General features: G+C 46.5%; 1 protein-coding gene across 4 annotated transcripts in view; it reads left to right on the forward strand.

Moving 5' to 3' along the window:
* LOC106608040 (1-phosphatidylinositol 4,5-bisphosphate phosphodiesterase beta-4) overlaps positions 1-22,936 on the forward strand; it is a 178,789-nt gene that overhangs the window by 75,424 nt on the left and 80,429 nt on the right. The gene's annotated exons all lie outside the window — the stretch shown is intronic.

The following is a 22,936-nucleotide window of genomic DNA, read 5'->3' on the forward strand; positions in this document are numbered from 1 at the left end:
GAATCAGCTGGCATCATTTTTATGGATATATACAAAGAAATGTCAATAAAAAACAGGTAAAACAAAACACAATGCAGCTAGTTTGCAATCTTTCCAGCTTCAGTTTGTGTAAGGTTCTGTATTTATTTTCTTAGTCAACCTTGTGTTCTGTTTTGTTATGTTCTTGAACGTAGCCCTGTCTTTCATTTTTGTTCATTGATTTCACCTGTGTTAGTTACTCACCTGGTCTCATCAGATCCTTATTTAGTTCAGTTCAGTCTGTTTGTGCCTTTGTGAGGTATTGTTCGTTTTCACTCTACTAAGCCTTTTCCTAGCTCGTTTGTGAGAACCAGTTATAGCGTTCAGTCCTAGTTTTGATTCACCTGCCTGTTTGCCTACCTGTGCATGACCATTGCCTGCCGGTGACCACGATTCCTGCCTTCTGCGAAGGCGAAATTAACACCTGCCGCGCTCTCCCTGAGTATTCATTACAGTTTGAAGTGATTGTGTTAGCTGTGTTGTTGGCTAGCTCCTCTGAACAAGTGTCCTCACGAGAGCACATTTTCTATGCCAGGTGAAATCATGTATCATTAGCTTATTGTTATGGATTTATCCAAATAAATGTCAGTAGAAAACTGCTTAAACGAACGCAAATGCAGCTACATGGCTGTTATTCTGGCTGCACTGTTTGACGTGACTGTAAGTTACCCGTAGTTTGCTAGCTAGCAAGGGATAAGAACGTTGCGAGCCAGTATGGCAATGGAACATTTTGAACAAACGCCTCCATAGATTCAGAACAAAAAGACTTAACGACTGGGTCGCGTCTCTGGCAACTGAACCGACCAGCTGGCTTGAGTAACAACCTTAGATTTGTGTCGGGACTATATCTCATGGAAGGATGAAATAGTATGAATAAATTAATTTCAAAAAAATTCTGAAAGAAAATGTTAATCATTATTTGAATATGTAGATATAAAAGTGATAATGCCGGTGTTTGGAGGATATATTGGCACGGTTTGCCGGCCCTCGACTTCGTCTGGGCCTACAGTAACAACACCCATGCCAATATATCAACACTGGCTTCTCAGGCATTATCACTGCCATTTCTATCCTAACTAGAATGTCATTGTCTCTGAGTTTTGGGTGTCAACATGGCGCCCATTAGAATTAGTGCATCTCAAACAAGGTTAGCCTGAAACTCTATCTATGGCCTGTAGCTCTGTGTCTCTGTGCAGCAGTGGCACAACTAACCCTACCCTAATGACGGTCCTCTCGTTGGACATGAAGACACAAACACACACATGTAGGGCTGTCTCCTTTATGGCATTTAGAAATCATTGTGTTAGTCAGGGCACACATGCCCACACACACACAAAGACGTACACACACACCAGCATTTCCGTTAGCCGGTAATAGCCAGCTTTTGTCTGATACATTTTTTTAAAGCCGAGAGAAGAAGAAATCCCATTGCAAAATAAGGATTTTTAGCCTATTCATTGATGGAAATAACAGTCGGTGTAAATACATTTGACTGGTCATGCTTCTAGGTTATTTTGCATAATTTAGTGGAATTAAATTGCCGCATGTTTACAGTATATTCGCTATGTATCTTATTTATCACACGCGTTATTTATACAGATTCAGAGCCTTTAATTAGAAAATTTGTCAGACAGCGCAAGAGCTGCTTCTGTAGCATCTTGTGGTGCTTTCAAGACAACTGGGAACTCTGAAAAATACGACCTCGCCAGGTCGCAGTTGTAAATGAGAACTTGTTCTCAACTAGCCTACCTTGTTAAATAAAGGTGAAATAAATTAAACATTTATGTCAGTGATCATCAGGTCGGAAATTCAGAGCTCTAGGAAGAGGCCTGAGTTCCCGAGTTGGAATTCCGAGTTGGATGACCGCTCAAAATTATTTTTCCCAGTCCTAGTTCCTAGTTTTCTTGAACGCACTGAAGTCGGTAGTTGGAGATTTCCAAGTTCCCAGTTGTTTTGAACACGGCATCAAATGTCAATGGAAGGCAGGCTTCATCAGCGCGTCACACACCACTGCAATGAGCTGGAGGCAGTCTGCATTTTGAAAACATATACTTAATTGTTTGAAACCTGAATGTTTTAATACATATGAGGCATGTCTTACCTTGCTTCAAATTAGCCTATTAGATCTCCTATCTTTCAGCATTTCTAGTGGATATTTTCATCTCTGTCACATGAAACCTCTTGTGCAGTACCCCTTTAACAATGGTGTTTTCCTACTAATTGCATTATGGAACGAACATTCACACGTAGCCTACTGCCTTGTGTGCATTACTGTGCTTATAACGTGAATAAATAGTAATTTATCAACATTTTATTCTAAACATTCTGCTCTGTTGCATCAGCCTCATTGCTTTTTAACAGTTTTTTTTTTATGTAGCCTAGGCCTGCTGGTTGTTTGACAACTGTCCCAGAGTCTGTTTGGAATAGGTTATTTCTTTCTTGTGTCACGTCCTGACCAGCAGAGGGAGTAATTGTATTTGTTTTGGTCAGGACGTGGCAGAGGTTTTGTGTTGTGTGTAGGTTGGGTGCTGGACTCTCAATTGGAGGCAGGTGTTTCTAGTTGCCTCTGATTGGGAGTCCTATAAACAGGTGTGTGTTTTTCTTTGTGTTTGTGGGTAGTTGTTTTTGCATTGCTTTTAGTATAGCCTGCAAGACTGTTGTACTGTCGTGTTTCTTTGTTTCTTGTTTTTGTATAGTGTTCACGTTCTTGATTAATTAAATTCTAAGATGAACACGAACTCCGCTGCGTATTGGTTTACTTTCTCAGACGAGGACTTCTCTGTTTCGTCTGAGGACGAAGACAGTTGTTACATCTTGACAAGCTGACCAATAGAATAGGTAGCCTAAACTTTTCTACTATAGTAAATTGACATAGGCTAGTGATTTTTCTGTTCGTTACTCATCTTGTTGGCTGAGGAAATGTACATGTGAACAGTTATTCTAACATGTTCAAAGTGCACATCAGAATTCAGTAAGGAAAACCGCACATCGCTGCATCCTCGACTTGCACGTTCTGTTAATATGAATGACCATATTCTAAATGTGATTTCTGTCATTCTGAGCACCGTGGGTGGACACCCTAATCAGGTTACAAACACGATGCATATGGGTCTGTTAAATTTCTCAAATGTCCGGAAACCCTGACACACTCACACATAAGTAGGGCTATCTCCTTTATGATACAATACTTCATGGTGTTGGTCATTAGAACTAAAGGCACAGTCAGATACCGCATTGATCCACCACAAACCTCTTACATCTAGACGTTTCGCTAGCGGAACACCACTCCAATATCCAATGATTGGGCGTGGCGCGAAATACAAACTCCTCGAAAATCCGAAAACTTCTATTTTTCAAACATATGACTATTTTACACCATTTTAAAGACAAGACTCTCCTTTATCTAACCACACTGTCCGATTTCAAAAAGGCTTTACAACGAAAGCAAAACATTAGATTATGTCAGCAGAGTACCCAGCCAGAAATAATAAGACACCCATTTTTCAAGCTAGCATATAATGTCACAAAAACCAAAACCACAGCTAAATGCAGCACTACCCTTTGATGATCTTCATCAGATGACACTCCTAGGACATTATGTTATACAATAAATGCATGTTTTGTTCAATCAAGTACATATTTATATCAAAAACCAGCTTTTTACATTAGCATGTGACGTTCAGAACTAGCATTCCCACCGAACACTTCCGGTGAATTTACTAAATTACTCACGATAAACGTTCACAAAAAACATAACAATTTTTTAAAGAATTATAGATACAGAACTCCTTTATGCAATCGCGGTGTCCGATTTTAAAATAGCTTTTCGGTGAAAGCACATTTTTGCAATATTCTGAGTAGATAGCACGCCATCACGGGCTAGCTAATTTGACACCCACCAAGTTTGGTACTCACCAAACTCAGATTTACTATATGTCACGTCCTGGCCAGTATATAAAGTTAATTGTTTTGTAGTTTGGTCAGGGCGTGGCAGAGGGTATTTGTTTTATGTGGTTCGGGGTGGTGTGTTTGTTAAAAGGGTGTTTGGTTTAGTATTTCCGGGTTTTGGTTTATGTCTAGGTAGTTCTATGTGGAGTCTAGTGAGTGTATGTCTATGTTTGGTTAATTGGGGTTGGGACTCTCAGTTGAAGGCAGGTGTTGTCTATCTGCCTTTGATTGAGAGTCCCATATATTAGGGTGTGTTTGTGATCTGTGGGTGATTGTTCTGTGTTGAGCCTATGCTAGCCAGACTGTTTGTAGTTGTTCGTTCGTTCTTTTTGTTTTGTGATTTTGTACGTACATTTTTTTGAAGTTAATAAATTCTCAAGATGAGCATACACGTACCTGCTGCGTATTGGTCCTCCTTCACCGACGACAACCGTGACAGAATCACCCACCACTCAAGGACCAAGCAGCAGAAGAAGGAGCAGAGGGAATTCGAGTTGGACTGGCGGGAGAAATGGACCTGGGAGGAAGTTCTGGACGGGGCCGGACCCTGGCATCAGGCTGGGGATTATCGCCGCCCGCAGTGGGAAATTGAGGCAGCCAAGGCAGAGAGGCGGTGGTACGAGGCCAGAGTGGACGCGCTGAAGGAGATGCACGAGAGGCACCCCCAAGATTTTCTTGGGGGGGGGGCACACGGGTAGTTTGGCTAGGCGTAAGAAGAGCCGGAAGCCAGCTACCCGTGGTTATATGGAGGAGCGTATGGGGTGGAGAGCGCTATGTTTCGCTGAGAAGCGCACTATCTCACCCATACGCACGCACAGTCCGGTGCGAGTTAGTCCAGCCCCTCGCAGGTGCCGTGCTAGGGCGGGCATCCAGCCTGGTAGGAGGATGCCTGCGCAGCGCATCTGGTCGCCGGTACGCCTCCGAGGACCAGGCTACCCAACTCCCGCTCTACGCACGGCTACCATCAGGCCCCTGCACAGCCCAGTCTGCCCTGTACGAGCACCCCGCTCGTACAGGGCTACTAGTTCCATCCAGCCAAGGCGGGTTGTGCAGGAGGTAAGATCTAGACCGGCTGTGCGCCTCCATAGCCCTGGGTTTCCAGCTCCTGTCTCTTGTGCGGACCCGGAAGTGCGTCCACCCAGTCCGACTCGTCCTGTTCCCGCTCCCCGCACTAAACTGCAAGTGCGTAAACCCAGCCTCGCCAGTCAACAGTCATCATCAGAGCTGCCCGCCAGTCAACAGTCATCATCAGAGCTGCCCGCCAGTCAACAGTCATCGGAGCTGCCCGCCAGTCAACAGTCGTCGGAGCTGCCCGCCAGTCCACAGTCGTCGGAGCTGCCCGCCAGTCAACAGTCGTCGGAGCTGCCCGCCAGTCAACAGTCGTCGGAGCTGCCCGTCAGTCAACAGTCGTCGGAGCTGCCCGTCAGTCAACAGTCGTCGGAGCTGCCCGTCAGTCAACAGTCGTCGGAGCTGCCCGTCAGTCAACAGTCGTCGGAGCTGCCCGTCAGTCAATAGTCGTCGGAGCTGCCCGTCAGTCAACAGTCGTCGGAGCTGCCCGTCAGTCAACAGTCGTCGGAGCTGCCCGTCAGTCAACAGTCGTCGGAGCTGCCCGTCAGTCAACAGTCGCCGGAGTGGCCAGACTGCGCTGAACTGCCGGAGTGGCCAGATTGCCCTGAACTGCCGGAGCGGCCAGACTGCCCTGAACTGCCGGAGCGGCCAGACTGCCCTGAACTGCCGGAGCGGCCAGACTGCCCTGAACTGCCGGAGCGGCCAGACTGCCCTGAACTGCCGGAGTGGCCAGACTGCCCTGAACTGCCGGAGTGGCCAGACTGCCCTGAACTGCCGGAGTGGCCAGACTGCCCTGAACGTCCCGAGTTGCCAGACTGCCCAGACTGTCCCGAGTTGCCAGACTGCCCAGACTGTCCCGAGCTGCCAGACTGCCCAGACTGTCCCGAGCTTCCAGACTGCCCAGACTGTCCCGAGCTGCCAGACTACCCAGACTGTCCCGAGCTGCCAGACTGCCCAGACTGTCCCGAGCTGCCAGACTGCCCAGACTGTCCCGAGCTGCCAGACTGCCCAGACTGTCCCGAGCTGCCAGACTGCCCAGACTGTCCCGAGCTGCCAGACTGCCCAGACTGTCCCGAGCTGCCAGACTGCCCAGACAGCCTGGAACGGCCTGAGCCGGAGCCACCTCCAAAAAATAGGTGGGTTGGGGAGGTGGGGTGTAGCACAGTGCCGTCGTTGACGGCAGCCACCCTCCCTTCCCTCCCTTTAGTAAGGGGGAATTTTTCTTTTGGGTATTGTTTGGGGTTATTTTTTTTTGTTAAGGTGCTTCCGGGGTAGCACCTTTAAGGGGGGGGTACTGTCACGTCCTGGCCAGTATATAAAGTTAATTGTTTTGTAGTTTGGTCAGGGCGTGGCAGAGGGTATTTGTTTTATGTGGTTCGGGGTGGTGTGTTTGTTAAAAGGGTGTTTGGTTTAGTATTTCCGGGTTTTGGTTTATGTCTAGGTAGTTCTATGTGGAGTCTAGTGAGTGTATGTCTATGTTTGGTTAATTGGGGTTGGGACTCTCAGTTGAAGGCAGGTGTTGTCTATCTGCCTTTGATTGAGAGTCCCATATATTAGGGTGTGTTTGTGTTTGTGATCTGTGGGTGATTGTTCTGTGTTGAGCCTATGCTAGCCAGACTGTTTGTAGTTGTTCGTTCGTTCTTTTTGTTTTGTGATTTTGTACGTTCATTTTTTTGAAGTTAATAAATTCTCAAGATGAGCATACACGTACCTGCTGCGTATTGGTCCTCCTTCACCGACGACAACCGTGACACTATAAGAAAAATTGGATTACCTTTGCTGTTCTTTGTCAGAATGCACTCCCAGGACTTCTACTTCAATAACAAATGTTGGTTTGGTTCCAAATAATCCATAGTTATATCCAAATAGCGGCGTTTTGTTCGTGCGTTCAAGACACTATCCGAAGGGTAACGAAGGGTGACGCGCGGATGCGTATCGTGACAAAAAATTTCAAAATATTCCATTACCGTACTTCGAAGCATGTCAAACGCTGTTTAAAATCAATTTTTATGCGATTTTTCTCGTAAAATAGCGATAATATTCCGACCGGGAAACCCTGTTTTCGTTCAAAGACTCAAAGTTGAAAATGGAGTCGTCTCGTGCACGCGCGCACCCGTCTCATTGTTCTCAGATCGACCACTTACCAAATGTGCTACTGTTTTTCAGCCATGGGCTGCAAAGTCATCATTCAACGTTCTGGCGCCTTCTGAGAGCCTATGGGAGCCTTAGAAAATGTCACGTTACATCAGAGATCCTTTGTTTTGGATAGAGATGACAAAGAAGGCCAAGAAATGGTCAGACAGGGTACTTCCTGTACAGAATCTTCTCAGGTTTTGGCCTGCCATTTGAGTTCTGTTATACTCGCAGACACCATTCAAACAGTTTTAGAAACTTTGGAGTGTTTTCTATCCAAAGCGACTAATTATATGCATATTCTAGTTTCTGGGCAGGAGTAATAATCAGATTAAATCGGGTACGTTTTTTATCAGCCGTGAAAATACTGCCCCCTATCCATAACAAGTTAATCAACTTTGTCATGGCGACCAAAAGTCAGATAGTCTGCTGTGAGTTAGTCTGCTGTGAGTGTGAGTTAGTCTGCTGTGAGTGTGTGTTAGTCTGGTGTGAGTGTGTGTTAGTCTGCTGTGAGTGTTAGTCTGCTGTGAGTGTGTGTTAGTCTGCTGTGAGTGTGTGTTAGTCTGCTGTGAGTGTGTGTTAGTCTGCTGTGAGTGTTAGTCTGCTGTGAGTGTGTGTCAGTCTGCTGTGAGTGTGTGTTAGTCTGCTGTGAGTGTGTGTCAGTCTGCTGTGAGTGTGTATTAGTCTGCTGTGAGTGTGTGTCAGTCTGCTGTGAGTGTGTGTGTGTCAGTCTGCTGTGAGTGTGTATTAGTCTGCTGTGAGTGTTAGTCTGCTGTGAGTGTGTGTGTCAGTCTGCTGTGTGTGTGTGTGTCAGTCTGCTGTGAGTGTGTGTGTCAGTCTGCTGTGAGTGTGTGTCAGTCTGCTGTGAGTGTGTGTGTGTCAGTCTGCTGTGAGTGTGTATTAGTCTGCTGTGAGTGTTAGTCTGCTGTGAGTGTGTGTGTCAGTCTGCTGTGTGTGTGTGTCAGTCTGCTGTGAGTGTGTGTCAGTCTGCTGTGAGTGTGTGTCAGTCTGCTGTGATTGTGTGTCAGTCTGCTGTGAGTGTGTGTCAGTCTGCTGTGATTGTGTGTTAGTCTGCTGTGAGTGTGTGTTAGTCTGCTGTGAGTGTGTGTTAGTCTGCTGTGAGTGTGTGTCAGTCTGCTGTGAGTGTGTGTCAGTCTGCTGTGAGTGTGTATTAGTCTGCTGTGAGTGTGTGTTAGTCTGCTGTGAGTGTGTGTTAGTCTGCTGAGTGTGTGTGTCAGTCTGCTGTGAGTGTGTTAGTCTGCTGTGAGTGTGTGTTAGTCTGCTGTGAGTGTGTGTTAGTCTGCTGTGAGTGTGTGTCAGTCTGCTGTGAGTGTGTGTCAGTCTGCTGTGAGTGTGTATTAGTCTGCTGTGAGTGTGTGTCAGTCTGCTGTGAGTGTGTATTAGTCTGCTGTGAGTGTGTGTTAGTCTGCTGTGAGTGTGTGTTAGTCTGCTGTGAGTGTGTGTCAGTCTGCTGTGAGTGTGTGTTAGTCTGCTGTGAGTGTGTGTTAGTCTGCTGTGAGTGTGTGTCAGTCTGCTGTGAGTGTGTATTAGTCTGCTGTGAGTGTGTGTTAGTCTGCTGTGAGTGTGTGTTAGTCTGCTGTGAGTGTGTGTCAGTCTGCTGTGAGTGTGTGTCAGTCTGCTGTGAGTGTGTATTAGTCTGCTGTGAGTGTGTGTTAGTCTGCTGTGAGTGTGTGTTAGTCTGCTGTGAGTGTGTGTCAGTCTGCTGTGAGTGTGTATTAGTCTGCTGTGAGTGTGTGTCAGTCTGCTGTGAGTGTGTATTAGTCTGCTGTGAGTGTGTGTTAGTCTGCTGTGAGTGTGTATTAGTCTGCTGTGAGTGTGTGTTAGTCTGCTGTGAGTGTGTGTTAGTCTGCTGTGAGTGTGTGTTAGTCTGCTGTGAGTGTGTGTCAGTCTGCTGTGAGTGTGTATTAGTCTGCTGTGAGTGTGTGTTAGTCTGCTGTGAGTGTGTGTTAGTCTGCTGTGAGTGTGTGTCAGTCTGCTGTGAGTGTGTGTCAGTCTGCTGTGAGTGTGTATTAGTCTGCTGTGAGTGTGTGTTAGTCTGCTGTGAGTGTGTGTTAGTCTGCTGTGAGTGTGTGTCAGTCTGCTGTGAGTGTGTATTAGTCTGCTGTGAGTGTGTGTCAGTCTGCTGTGAGTGTGTATTAGTCTGCTGTGAGTGTGTGTTAGTCTGCTGTGAGTGTGTATTAGTCTGCTGTGAGTGTGTGTTAGTCTGCTGTGAGTGTGTGTTAGTCTGCTGTGAGTGTGTGTTAGTCTGCTGTGAGTGTGTGTCAGTCTGCTGTGAGTGTGTATTAGTCTGCTGTGAGTGTGTGTTAGTCTGCTGTGAGTGTGTGTTAGTCTGCTGTGAGTGTGTGTCAGTCTGCTGTGAGTGTGTGTCAGTCTGCTGTGAGTGTGTATTAGTCTGCTGTGAGTGTGTGTTAGTCTGCTGTGAGTGTGTTAGTCTGCTGTGAGTGTGTGTCAGTCTGCTGTGAGTGTGTATTAGTCTGCTGTGAGTGTGTGTCAGTCTGCTGTGAGTGTGTATTAGTCTGCTGTGAGTGTGTGTTAGTCTGCTGTGAGTGTGTGTCAGTCTGCTGTGAGTGTGTGTTAGTCTGCTGTGAGTGTGTGTTAGTCTGCTGTGAGTGTGTATTAGTCTGCTGTGAGTGTGTATTAGTCTGCTGTGAGTGTGTGTTAGTCTGCTGTGAGTGTGTATTAGTCTGCTGTGAGTGTGTATTAGTCTGCTGTGAGTGTGTGTCAGTCTGCTGTGAGTGTGTATTAGTCTGCTGTGAGTGTGTGTTAGTCTGCTGTGAGTGTGTGTTAGTCTGCTGTGAGTGTGTGTCAGTCTGCTGTGAGTGTGTGTCAGTCTGCTGTGAGTGTGTATTAGTCTGCTGTGAGTGTGTGTTAGTCTGCTGTGAGTGTGTGTTAGTCTGCTGTGAGTGTGTGTCAGTCTGCTGTGAGTGTGTATTAGTCTGCTGTGAGTGTGTGTCAGTCTGCTGTGAGTGTGTATTAGTCTGCTGTGAGTGTGTGTTAGTCTGCTGTGAGTGTGTGTCAGTCTGCTGTGAGTGTGTGTTAGTCTGCTGTGAGTGTGTGTTAGTCTGCTGTGAGTGTGTATTAGTCTGCTGTGAGTGTGTATTAGTCTGCTGTGAGTGTGTGTTAGTCTGCTGTGAGTGTGTATTAGTCTGCTGTGAGTGTGTATTAGTCTGCTGTGAGTGTGTGTCAGTCTGCTGTGAGTGTGTATTAGTCTGCTGTGAGTGTGTATTAGTCTGCTGTGAGTGTGTGTTAGTCTGCTGTGAGTGTGTGTTAGTCTGCTGTGAGTGTGTGTTAGTCTGCTGTGAGTGTGTGTTAGTCTGCTGTGAGTGTGTGTTAGTCTGCTGTGAGTGTGTGTCAGTCTGCTGTGAGTGTGTGTCAGTCTGCTGTGAGTGTGTATTAGTCTGCTGTGAGTGTGTATTAGTCTGCTGTGAGTGTGTGTTAGTCTGCTGTGAGTGTGTGTTAGTCTGCTGTGAGTGTGTATTAGTCTGCTGTGAGTGTGTGTTAGTCTGCTGTGAGTGTGTGTTAGTCTGCTGTGAGTGTGTGTTAGTCTGCTGTGAGTGTGTGTCAGTCTGCTGTGAGTGTGTGTTAGTCTGCTGTGAGTGTGTGTCAGTCTGCTGTGAGTGTGTGTTAGTCTGCTGTGAGTGTGTGTTAGTCTGCTGTGAGTGTGTGTTAGTCTGCTGTGAGTGTGTGTTAGTCTGCTGTGAGTGTGTGTTAGTCTGCTGTGAGTGTGTGTTAGTCTGCTGTGAGTGTGTGTTAGTCTGCTGTGAGTGTGTGTTAGTCTGCTGTGAGTGTGTGTTAGTCTGCTGTGAGTGTGTGTTAGTCTGCTGTGAGTGTGTGTTAGTCTGCTGTGAGTGTGTGTTAGTCTGCTGTGAGTGTGTGTTAGTCTGCTGTGAGTGTGTGTCAGTCTGCTGTGAGTGTGTGTCAGTCTGCTGTGAGTGTGTGTTAGTCTGCTGTGAGTGTGTGTTAGTCTGCTGTGAGTGTGTGTTAGTCTGCTGTGAGTGTGTGTTAGTCTGCTGTGAGTGTGTGTTAGTCTGCTGTGAGTGTGTGTCAGTCTGCTGTGAGTGTGTGTCAGTCTGCTGTGAGTGTGTGTTAGTCTGCTGTGAGTGTGTGTTAGTCTGCTGTGAGTGTGTGTTAGTCTGCTGTGAGTGTGTGTTAGTCTGCTGTGAGTGTGTGTTAGTCTGCTGTGAGTGTGTGTTAGTCTGCTGTGAGTGTGTGTTAGTCTGCTGTGAGTGTGTGTTAGTCTGCTGTGAGTGTGTGTTAGTCTGCTGTGAGTGTGTGTTAGTCTGCTGTGAGTGTGTGTCAGTCTGCTGTGAGTGTGTGTTAGTCTGCTGTGAGTGTGTGTTAGTCTGCTGTGAGTGTGTGTTAGTCTGCTGTGAGTGTGTATTAGTCTGCTGTGAGTGTGTGTTAGTCTGCTGTGAGTGTGTGTTAGTCTGCTGTGAGTGTGTGTTAGTCTGCTGTGAGTGTGTGTTAGTCTGCTGTGAGTGTGTGTTAGTCTGCTGTGAGTGTGTGTTAGTCTGCTGTGAGTGTGTGTCAGTCTGCTGTGAGTGTGTGTTAGTCTGCTGTGAGTGTGTGTTAGTCTGCTGTGAGTGTGTGTTAGTCTGCTGTGAGTGTGTGTTAGTCTGCTGTGAGTGTGTGTCAGTCTGCTGTGAGTGTGTGTTAGTCTGCTGTGAGTGTGTGTTAGTCTGCTGTGAGTGTGTGTTAGTCTGCTGTGAGTGTGTGTTAGTCTGCTGTGAGTGTGTGTTAGTCTGCTGTGAGTGTGTGTTAGTCTGCTGTGAGTGTGTGTTAGTCTGCTGTGAGTGTGTGTTAGTCTGCTGTGAGTGTGTGTTAGTCTGCTGTGAGTGTGTGTTAGTCTGCTGTGAGTGTGTGTCAGTCTGCTGTGAGTGTGTGTTAGTCTGCTGTGAGTGTGTGTCAGTCTGCTGTGAGTGTGTGTCAGTCTGCTGTGAGTGTGTGTTAGTCTGCTGTGAGTGTGTGTTAGTCTGCTGTGAGTGTGTATTAGTCTGCTGTGAGTGTGTGTTAGTCTGCTGTGAGTGTGTGTCAGTCTGCTGTGAGTGTGTGTCCGTCTGCTGTGAGTGTGTGTTAGTCTGCTGTGAGTGTGTGTTAGTCTGCTGTGAGTGTGTGTTAGTCTGCTGTGAGTGTGTGTTAGTCTGCTGTGAGTGTGTGTTAGTCTGCTGTGAGTGTGTATTAGTCTGCTGTGAGTGTGTGTTAGTCTGCTGTGAGTGTGTATTAGTCTGCTGTGAGTGTGTGTTAGTCTGCTGTGAGTGTGTATTAGTCTGCTGTGAGTGTGTGTTAGTCTGCTGTGAGTGTGTGTTAGTCTGCTGTGAGTGTGTATTAGTCTGCTGTGAGTGTGTATTAGTCTGCTGTGAGTGTCACACACAGCAGACTCCATCACCATGTTATCCCTCCCACCTTCCCGTCTCTTACTCAATCAGTCCAGTTAGCTGGGAGATGGCAGATCTAGGACTGGATGTACCACACACACACACACACACACACACACACACACACACACACACACACACACACACACACACACACACACACACACACACACACACACACACACACACACACACACACACACACACACACACACACACAGACACACACACACACACACACACACACCGAGATAAGGATCAGTAATCCCTTAAATGTAGTCTTCAGTGAGGGGGATCCCTCCATGGATAAACACAACGTCATCGTTAACATCAAAGGGCATCTTTAACTGAGCCTTTTAACTAGGACAGCCTGGTTACTTTGGAATACATTCCTTAGTGTATTAACTTAGTGTGTATTTCTGCTAGTTATGTGGCCTCTACCCTGCTAGGACTCACGAGAGACTGGGTGGGTGGAGAGCTTTGGTGAATCTCTGCCAAGCTTCTGGTGAATCTAGTACACAAACTGTTCATTGGCACATTTTTGACATCTTGATTAAAGTTTGCTAGCGGAGGTTAAAAAGGCGAGAACATGGTTGTCTGATTTTAGCCTGTGAAACATAATGAATACCCACTGGCACAAGACGTCAGATCACCATCCAACTTGATATTTGAGTTTACTTGTCAACCAACGTATATCCACCTGTAAATAAACCACAGAGCTAGCTTGGCATGGCTAACTATGGGTGGTTGCCGGTAGGCTACAAGTGTAGAATAGCAATAGAATAAGATGAGCTAGCGAGCAACGCTACTGATCTGTGGGTTTGTGGTTGGTGTTATGAGAAGTAGGTCATTTATCAGGGGTTTGTTTTACTTCTCAGATAGAAAATACTAGCAAGCAACTGGCCATGGTGGCCCTGGTCGACTGGCTTCTCTCTCTCTTTACATACCGTCTGTAATCACAGTTAACAAAAGAGATCATTAGCCAGGTTTTGAAAAGACCAAACCTCAACTCTTTGTTTAGAAAACAATGATCAACCCTGTTGTGATTAAAGAACAGCATAATTCTAGACAAGCTGGAGGTCTCCCGTGGAGTTGGCTGTAAGTGTGTGTGTGTTGATAATAGCTGTTGCGCAGGCTGATAGGCAAATAGAAGGCCTGCAGGGGACGACTGTGTTGATTAACATGGCAGACGTGCCTCTCCGACACACACACGCTTAAATATGCTAATCAGGAAGGATTCTTCCAGAGTCTGCTCTCATCTCACAGAAGCCCCACAGAGCAACAGATGGTGAAGAAGGGCTGTGTGTGTGTGTGTGTGTGTGTGTGTGTGTGTGTGTGTGTGTGTGTGTGTGTGTGTGTGTGTGTGTGTGTGTGTGTGTGTGTGTGTTGTGTGTGTGTGCACAAAATATTTAACTTCCTTTGAACGGGGTATGGTAGTAGGTGCCAGGCACACCGGTTTGTGTCAAGAACTGCAACACCTTGTAGAGTCCATGCCCCGACGAATTTAGGCTGTTCTGAGGACAAAAGGGGGTTCAAGTCAATATTAGGAAGGTGTTCTTAATGTGTTGTACACTGTGTTTCGTTTTCTTAACATCTTAATTAGGATGCACGGTATATCAGTGAACTTATCGGAATCGGCCAATTCCGGCTAAAAATGCCAACATCGGTATCGGCCCGATGTCTAGTTTAACGCCCATGTGCAAAACCGATGTCAAAGCTACCATGCATACCTATATAACGTAATAACGGCACGTAAAATTCTGCGCTACACGTGCAACACAGCATTCCTAACCTAACACACAATGTCTGCTGTGTGGATCGAGCAGTCAACAAGTCCAGCAGTCATTTGAAAGAGTAAGAACATTTCAGCGAGAACTCAAAGGTGAAATCCATTAAAGTCAAGATAATGGAATTCACTGCCTTTGACAATCAACCGTTCTCTGTCGTGGGTGATGTTGGCTTTTGTCGACTGGTCGAGCACCGGTACATACTACCAAGTGCGCTATTTTTCAGATGTTGCCCTACCGGAATTACACAGTAATAGCGTCACTGCTATAAATAAAAAAAAATAATAATGAATTAATAAACATTGCTTCACCGCTATTAGCTTCACGACTGACATTTGGACCAGCGATATCAGCCTCATGAGCATGCTGAGTCTGACAGCACAGTGGGTCGTTGAGGATTTCGTACTGAGGAAAGCCGTATTTCATGCTCATGAATGTGCTGGTTGCCATACCGCTGCTGCCATTTCAATGGCATTTGAGAACATGTTTGAAACATGAACACACTAGCTAACTCCATTTTAACAACTGACTGGAGAAATAAGCTCATCAACGGCGCCTGCAGCAGATGTGAGACCCTCTGTCATGGCATTGAAACGCCTGCTCAACAGGCATTCTCTCTTTACTGGGTCACCACCATGCTCGATGCTAGGTACAAGGACCGCTACTTCGATGCAGACAAGAAACAGGGTTTGCGTGAAACGTTAGACACAGCTGGATAAGATGGAAACAGACACAGTGACAATGCGCTCCGAGGAAGAGAGGCCACGGACAAACAGAGTTGAAACTTCACTGCTTGTCATGTATGATGAAATCCTGGTTGAGAATAAAATGACTGAACAAATGAACAATGAAACAGCACAGCAAGTAAGTGAAAGAAATAGGTTTTGATTATGTTTTACTGGTAATGGGGACATACGTAAATGCCAACAAAGTAACTTTTTGGCGTGTGTGTGTGTGTGTGTGTGTGTGTGTGTGTGTGTGTGTGTGTGTGTGTGTGTGTGTGTGTACGTACCCCGGCCAAACCCGGATGATGCTGGGCCAATTTTGCACCGCCCTATGGGACTCCCAATCACGGCTGGATGTGATACAGCCTGTATTCGAACCAGGGACTTTAGTGATGCCTCTTGCACTGAGATGCAGTGCCTCAGACCGCTGCGTCCGTGTGTGTGTTAACTATTTAACTTTACTAGGATGCTTAAAGGCCACTAAAATGTTTAATATCGGCTATCGTATCGGGTTTTTTGGCAAGGAAAATATTGGATATCGCTATCGGCCGAAAAAGTCATATCAGTGCATTTTTTTACTGCAGTGGGCTAAATCAGGGTCACACAGAGTGATTCTTGGTAGTCTTTAACAAATCTACGTTGAAACTAAAGTATAAACATCACAGACATGGTTATGGTCTTAAATAAAGTAGACACCTGTACCATGTCATAGACTTGAAATGTATTACATTTTGCATCTGTTTGACATAGAAACACCAGATTTTCATTGTTTTTAAAATAATAATCTTTATTAATTATGAAAAATATGAATAACATTCCACCCATGAGGCCGAAGAGGGCGCTTTGGTCATTGACTGCTACACAGCCCTTTTCTCTGTCTTCCAAATAATGATCGATTGTATCTCTCTAGGTATCATCTAAGTTCACCTCAGACGATGTAAGAAGACAACGTGTGTGACATGCATGGGGGGGATCTCTCTCGTTGACTGACGACCATAATTGCTTTAGGTCAAAGGTCAATTGGAGACTCTTAGTCTGGTGGTGTTGAGTCATCCCTCTATCCTTAGGGACATGTCTGTGTGTGTGTGTGTGTGTGTGTGTGTGTGTGTGTGTGTGTGTGTGTGTGTGTGTGTGTGTGTGTGTGTGTGTGTGTGTGTGTGTGTGTGTGTGTGTGTGTGTGTGTGTGTGTGCGTGCGTGCGTGCGTGCGTGCGTGGGTGCGCGGGTGGGTGTGTGGGTGGGTGTGTGCGTGGGTGGGTGGGTGCGTGTGGGTGGGTGCGTGTGTCCTTTGGGACTTCCCTTCCCATTAGACATCAATAAATCAGTAATACTAATGATGACAGAAGGATGTACTGGGATACATTTCCTGCAACCCATCACCGGTCTGCTGCCGGCTGATGCTCTAATAGGATCAGGCACTTTAGGAACATCTCGGGGGGTGTGTGTGTGGTGTGTGTGTGTGTGTGTGTGTGTGTGGTGTGTGTGGGGGTGTGTGTGTGTGTGTGTGTGTGTGTGTGTGTGTGTGTGTGTGTGTGGTCGGCTCAAACACCAGACATTTCCCACACTCCGTCTCTCCATCTCCCATTCTCCCTCACTCCGTCTCTCCATCTCCCACTCTCCGTCTCTCCATCTCTCCACCTCCCACACTCCATCTCTCCATCTACCACACTCCATCTCTCCATCTCCCACACTCCGTCTCTCCATCTCCCATTCTCCCACACTCCATCTCTCCATCTACCACACTCCATCTCTCCATCTACCACACTCCGTCTCTCCATCTCCCACACTCCATCTCTCCACCTCCCACACTCCATCTCTCCATCTCCCACACTCCGTCTCTCCATCTCCCACACTCCGTCTCTCCACCTCCCACACTCCATCTCTTCACCTCCCACACTCCATCTCTCCATCTCCCACACTCCATCTCTCCATCTCCCACACTCCGTCTCTCCATCTCCCACACTCCATCTCTCCATCTCCCACACTCCGTCTCTCCATCTCCCACACTCCATCTCTCCATCTACCACACTCCATCTCTCCATCTCCCACACTCCATCTCTCCATCTCCCACACTCCGTCTCTCCATCTCTCCATCTACCACACTCCATCTCTCCATCTCCCACACTCCATCTCTCCATCTCCCTCACTCCGTCTCTCCATCTCCCACACTCCATCTCTCCATCTCCCACACTCCGTCTCTCCATCTCTCCATCTACCACACTCCATCTCTCCATCTCCCACACTCCATCTCTCCATCTCCCTCACTCCGTCTCTCCATCTCCCACACTCCATCTCTCCATCTCCCACACTCCATCTCTCCATCTCCCACACTCCATCTCTCCATCTCCCACACTCCATCTCTCCATCTCCCACACTCCATCTCTCCATCTACCACACTCCATCTCTCCATCTACCACACTCCATCTCTCCATCTCCCACACTCCATCTCTCCATCTCCCACACTCCATCTCTCCATCTCCCACACTCCATCTCTCCATCTACCACACTCCGTCTCTCCATCTACCACACTCCATCTCTCCATCTACCACACTCCATCTCTCCATCTACCACACTCCATCTCTCCATCTACCACACTCCGTCTCTCCATCTACCACACTCCATCTCTCCATCTCCCACACTCCATCTCTCCATCTCCCACACTCCATCTCTCCATCTCCCACACTCCATCTCTCCATCTACCACACTCCATCTCTCCATCTACCCCACTCCGTCTCTCCATCTCCCACACTCCATCTCTCCATCTACCACACTCCATCTCTCCATCTACCACTCTCCCACACTCCATCTCTCCATCTACCACTCTCCCACACTCCATCTCTCCATCTACCATACTCCATCTCTCCATCTACCACTCTCCCACACTCCATCTCTCCATCTACCACTCTCCCACACTCCATCTCTCCATCTACCACACTCCATCTCTCCATCTACCACACTCCATCTCTCCATCTCCCACACTCCATCTCTCCATCTCCCACACTCCATCTCTCCATCTACCACACTCCATCTCTCCATCTACCCCACTCCGTCTCTCCATCTCCCACACTCCATCTCTCCATCTACCACACTCCATCTCTCCATCTACCACTCTCCCACACTCCATCTCTCCATCTACCACTCTCCCACACTCCATCTCTCCATCTACCATACTCCATCTCTCCATCTACCACTCTCCCACACTCCATCTCTCCATCTACCACTCTCCCACACTCCATCTCTCCATCTACCACACTCCATCTCTCCATCTACCACACTCCATCTCTCCATCTCCCACACTCCGTCTCTCCATCTCCACACTCCATCTCTCCATCTCCACACTCCATCTCTCCATCTACCACACTCCATCTCTCCATCTCCCACACTCCATCTCTCCATCTCCCACACTCCATCTCTCCATCTCCCACACTCCATCTCTCCATCTCCCACACTCCGTCTCTCCATCTCCCACACTCCATCTCTCCATCTCCCACACTCCATCTCTCCATCTCCCACACTCCGTCTCTCCATCTCCCACACTCCATCTCTCCATCTCCCACACTCCATCTCTCCATCTCCCACACTCCATCTCTCCATCTCCCACACTCCATCTCTCCATCTCCCACACTCCATCTCTCCATCTCCCACACTCCATCTCTCCATCTACCACACTCCATCTCTCCATCTACCACACTCCGTCTCTCCATCTACCACACTCCATCTCTCCATCTACCACACTCCATCTTCCATCTACCACACTCCATCTCTCCATCTACCACACTCCATCTCTCCATCTACCACACTCCATCTCTCCATCTACCACACTCCGTCTCTCCATCTCCCACACTCCGTCTCTCCATCTACCACACTCCGTCTCTCCATCTACCACACTCCGTCTCTCCATCTACCACACTCCGTCTCTCCATCTACCACACTCCGTCTCTCCATCTACCACACTCCGTCTCTCCATCTCCCACACTCCGTCTCTCCATCTCCCACACTCCATCTACCACTCTCCCACACTCCATCTCTCCATCTACCACTCTCCCACACTCCATCTCTCCATCTACCATACTCCATCTCTCCATCTACCACTCTCCCACACTCCATCTCTCCATCTACCACTCTCCCACACTCCATCTCTCCATCTACCACAGTCCATCTCTCCATCTACCACACTCCATCTCTCCATCTCCCACACTCCGTCTCTCCATCTACCATACTCCATCTCTCCATCTCCCACACTCCGTCTCTCCATCTCCCACACTCCATCTCTCCATCTACCACACTCCATCTCTCCATCTACCACACTCCATCTCTCCATCTACCACACTCCATCTCTCCATCTACCACACTCCATCTCTCCATCTACCACACTCCATCTCTCCATCTCCCACACTCCATCTCTCCATCTCCCACACTCCATCTCTCCATCTCCCACACTCCATCTCTCCATCTACCACACTCCATCTTTCCGTTGTGAAGGAAAGATGAGGATGGATGACAGCATTCCCCTCCTGTAACCTCCTCACTGATGCTTAACGTCATCTTCCTCTTCCTCTCTCATTACTGAGTCCCACACACACACACACACACACACACACACACACACACACACACACACACACACACACACACACACACACACACACACACACACACACACACACACACACACACACACACACACACACACACACACACATACACACACACACAGACAGCTGCCAGTGACTCAGGCAGCTAATGGAAAACAAACCTCAGATCCACACAGTTTTGTGTATCAGACCATAGGATCTGATTGTTCTGTGTGTTAATGTTGGCTGCTTACTCAATCAATCATGCCAGAGACAGCAGATAGTTGAGTCATTCAACATTAAGCCATTATTGTGATTGGTTTGACAGGTGTTTATAGCGGTTTTATTTTTGGTGGCTTTAATACAGTATATCATTATGGGCAAGGAGGTTGATATAACCCCTGTTTGTTTTTACATTTCCAGATGCTGGATGACTGACTCCTGTAGGGAACGCTGTGGTTCCCCAGGCGTGCTCTTAGCAGTCCTGTGTGTGTGTCGGTGCGTGTGTGTGTCGGTGTGTGTTTGTATGTGTGTTTGGGGTGTATGTGTGTTCTTTCTTTTTAAAGAGCGTGGTGATGGATGGGGAACTCTCAGAGGAGGGAGCCATACTCCAGTCAAAACTAACACACACACAAACTCAACAAACACACACACTTAGCAGAGAGGAATGTAAAGTTATGAGAGTAGGGAGTCTGACAACCAGGGGTCTCCTTCTCTTCTTTCTCCTGACAAATATATGACTTCCACCTGCACTCTCTACCCACTCCATCCAAGGGTGTGTGTGTGTGTGTGTGTGGTGTGTGTGTGTGTGTGTGTGTGTGTGTGTGTGTGTGTGTGTGTGTGTGCGCATAGGGGTCTACACTGACTTTGTTCACTAGTGGCAATGGTTTGGTCAAAATGTCTTCTGATAATAATGACTTTCCTGTCCCATAATGTACCTAGATTCAATACAGAACCAGGCTAGTAATGACTAGCCATCTTTTAAATTAGCATGCTCTTGCATGTCTTGACATTCAGGTAAATCTGCCATTGGCACACCTGGCCAGTGCCAACTGAAAGCTACTGGCCAGAATGAAAAGAATACTAGGCCGGTAAAGCAGATGATGCTTGCGTCATTTAAAAGTTCTATTTAATTTGCAGGCTGAGCAAGTAGCCTGTAAATTATTGTATTGATTGTTTGGAGGGACAATTGGTAAATATTCCAAAATTAGCACAGCATATATTTATTAACGTATCAAGATAAAATATTGTAGTCATGCAACATGTGAGATGTGAATATGCAACATTTCAAACCAAAGTTGGCGTGTATTTTCTCTCGCTTCAGCTCAAATAATGTTGCGTAATTTCTTACGTGGTTGCGGCATATTTCTGTGCATACTTTCCGTTGAAGCTTGCATCGATGCATGCTTCAAAATATGTACAAACCGAGTACACATTCGAGAAGTGCCCTCAGTGCTCCGTTTTGCATACTTTGATTTGGACTCTACTCCGACCCTCCCTTGTTCCAATGTGAATGATAGTATGCATTTTGGACTCTACTCCGACCCTCCCTTGTTCCAATGTGAATGATAGTATGCATTTTGGACTCTACTCCGACCCTCCCTTGTTCCAATGTGAATGATAGTATGCATTTTGGACTCTACTCCGACCCTCCCTTGTTCCAATGTGAATGATAGTATACATTTTGGACTCTACTCCGACCCTCCCTTGTTCCAATGTGAATGATAGTATGTATTTTGGACTCTACTCCGACCCTCCCTTGTTCCAATGTGAATGATAGTATGCATTTTGGACTCTACTCCGACCCTCCCTTGTTCCAATGTGAATGATAGTATGTATTTTGGACTCTACTCCGACCCTCCCTTGTTCCAATGTGAATGATAGTATGCATTTTGGACTCTACTCCGACCCTCCCTTGTTCCAATGTGAATGATAGTATGCATTTTGGACTCTACTCCGACCCTCCCTTGTTCCAATGTGAATGATAGTATACATTTTGGACTCTACTCCGACCCTCCCTTGTTCCAATGTGAATGATAGTATACATTTTGGACTCTACTCCGACCCTCCCTTGTTCCAATGTGAATGATAGTATGTATTTTGGACTCTACTCCGACCCTCCCTTGTTCCAATGTGAATGATAGTATGTATTTTGGACTCTACTCCGACCCTCCCTTGTTCCAATGTGAATGATAGTATACATTTTGGACTCTACTCCGACCCTCCCTTGTTCCAATGTGAATGATAGTATGTATTTTGGACTCTACTCCGACCCTCCCTTGTTCCAATGTGAATGATAGTATACATTTTGAGAAACACCTACATCAGGAGACCACTTTGGAAGTCTGGAACAACAAAAATAACATATAGAATATTTAAGATGGTGATACCATGTATCATTCTGCTATTCAATTTGGAATTTTAGGACCACTAGGTATAAAAAAAATATATACAAAAATATTTGATTAAACATTGAATTTGGACTTACTGCCATTAGCCCATAGAAACACATTGAATAAACACATTCATACATGGCAAAACAGTTAGTTAAAAAAAGAAGTAAAAAGGAAGTATGTTTTGAAGTGTCTGTCCTATGTCTGAGACATATAAGAAAGCTCAGAAATTTGTTTTGATAAATCTTTACCCATATTTAACCCCTTTTTTGGGTGGGCACAAAACTTCCATACTTCCATTAATTTATTGGGTGACCTTCAGACTTGTGAGGTCTTGTAGAGGAAAACTGAGAACACCCATCGTTTTCATGAGACCCAAATGGTTCGAACAACAGAAAAATACTTAAATACATGTAATTTTGTCCTTGAAACATTTAATTGAAATACTGTAGAATTCCATTCATTCCTGTGGAGGACTGCTCCTTCTGGGGAGTGCCAGTAAGGCTGACCGGTGGATTCAAAGCCTCTCACTGGCCAATACACAGCATCAACCATCCAGGGTTTATGTGTATCATTCATTTTTGTGCTGTGCAATGTACAGTGTAGGCTACATGTGATGTCAGAGTTTGCGAAACAAATGCCCCGTGATTAATACAAATCAGCATGATATATTTGTCAGGTAGTCCTACTTTGCAGTCCACATTAAAATGGGAAGGTTTTTGGGGAAAGGCTTTAGAAATGATCATTCAAACAGTGCATGATGACTGAAATACGCATCGCAAAGATTCAACCAAGACTTTCTGAAAACCTGGTCTGCATACCCATTGTTGCCTCCCTATTGCTGTTTGAGTGAGTCTTTATAATAAAGAAATAGCATATTGTGAACCAAAAACTAA

Source organism: Salmo salar, chromosome 06 (genome assembly GCF_965601325.2).
Source record: "Salmo salar chromosome 06, fSalSal1, whole genome shotgun sequence".
Taxonomy (NCBI): Eukaryota; Metazoa; Chordata; class Actinopteri; order Salmoniformes; family Salmonidae; genus Salmo; species Salmo salar.